We start from the raw sequence: 1,943 nt of genomic DNA, 5'->3' as shown, positions 1-1,943 counted from the left end.
TTATTCTCTTATCTTACCATCTTCTTCCTCCTCTTTTACTCCTCATATATACAATGTAATATTACACCTCATTAGAACTTCTCCAAGATGTCCAGACAATGCCCCATCAATTTACTCTTCTGTATTGGTGAGCTGCATGTTCATGTAGCCATCCACAGAGACCAGGTATCCCTTGTATCCCATATCCCACTTCAGTTTTACCATTACTTGCTTACCAATAAGGCCGTTAAGGAATCGTTTTGGGTTTAGTGGCAAACTCATTCTACCGCTGAAGCTACCACTGATCTACAGACCAGTGAAAAGAAGAACAAATTTCCCTTCAGGATGTTTCGAGAACATATCACTGGAGAGAGCAGGAAATGGCTACAGGTACTGTTGATGAAAGTAAGAATTGGCCTTTCTGTTAAAAATTGAAAGTATATACACCTGTCAAACAGGGGCGAAAAAAATTGGGCTTTTGGTGTTGGTGGTGCCTTTGCACCGTAACCCTATAGAGGTACATTTAATGAAAGCAAAAACTGGCCCTTCTGTAAAAAATGAAAATTATATGCACCTGTCAAAAAGGTGTGGAACAATTGGTCCTTGGGTGTTGATTGTGGCCAAGAAACCTATACCAAAAAATTATTTCAAGATAAAATCAGCATCCACAAGGCTAGGCAGCCTTGGCAGTCTTGCAGAGATTCCAGATCCCAAAAACATTTAATCAGCGACATCGGCATCAGGGGCTTGATAGCTGCTGCTAATCCAGGACTGATTCAATTTGACAAATGTCGGCTGGTCAACAGAGTCTGTGGACAGACACACTCTTTTTTTGTCACAAAACCTCCAGCAGCTCTGAAATCTCCAACCAAAAGCATAGGGCAGCCCAGCAGCTTAATTGAATATGGGCAAGTTCTGGCCAGTGGTCTATTCTCATGACCCAGTGGATCGTCAACTGAAAAGCTCTCCATGTCTGTTTTCACCCCTAGATAATCTCCCACCATATGATGCGGAAGAGATGTAGAAGCTGACAGCCCTGGGAGGACTAAAAAAAAATGTGTTAAATGCATTGCTTAGGCAGCCCCCTTCTCCACCGCTCCTCTGACCAACAGAAGCCTCAAAACTACCTTTTCCATGAGACTGTAACCTACCAGAGTCTGGAAAGGTGTTACATAAACTTCTCTTTAAGGTGTACTCAAGATATTACATCCTGTGCTCCCCCTGTGAGGGTAGGATGTGTTCCGAGACTTCCCCTTGTAACAGTGGCCAAACATGGTTGCCAACCAATAATGATCCTTCTCCTCGATGCCACAAATTCTTAGGTCTTTTCGCAGGCTTTGAAGAAGTGGCGTCGCAAGAATGGTATCTGTATAAAGTAGGACTTGAGAGGAAAGGAAGTCCTCTTCTTTCCACTGCTCTGCCTCGAGTGCCCTGTCCATGATGTCACACAGAGTATGCTCCAGCAGGAACACAAGAGGGATCGTGTCATTGATGCATGCATTGTCACAGCTCACCATCCTTGTCGCCTCCTCAAATGGTAACCGTACAGTCCATGCATCCTTTATCAGCTGCCATTGGCATGAGAATAAAAAGCTGAGCTCCCCTGAACCTGTCCTTGTGACATACTCACACAGGTACTTGTTGATGTCCCTCAGCTGCATGTGCAGCCGCTGCAGCATTGCCAAATTTGAGTTCCACCTGGTGGGCATGTCACAGATCAGGTGGTTTATGAGCAGGTGGCATTCCTGCTGAATTTTAGCAAACCAAACACTGGCTGTGTATTACCACCTGAAATGGCTTGCCTTAGCAGATCTTGCAAACCTGGGTACCTATTTAAGAAATTATGCACCACCAAATTGAGGACATGTGCCAGGCATGGCACGTGTCAAATATTTCCTGTCGAATGGGTGGACAGAAGGTACCATTATCGCACAACACCATTCCTGGATCAAGTTCCATGGCAT

At 44.6% G+C, this 1,943-nt stretch overlaps 1 pseudogene; it reads right to left on the bottom strand.

Annotated features, from left to right (window-relative positions):
* On the bottom strand, window positions 1-261 carry LOC120924822 (annotated as a pseudogene).
* Window positions 262-1,943: the final 1,682 nt, after the last annotated feature.

The sequence above is a fragment of the Rana temporaria genome, chromosome 1 (assembly GCF_905171775.1).
Source record: "Rana temporaria chromosome 1, aRanTem1.1, whole genome shotgun sequence".
Classification (NCBI taxonomy): domain Eukaryota; kingdom Metazoa; phylum Chordata; class Amphibia; order Anura; family Ranidae; genus Rana; species Rana temporaria.
This window is presented reverse-complemented; position numbering and strand designations above follow the sequence as displayed.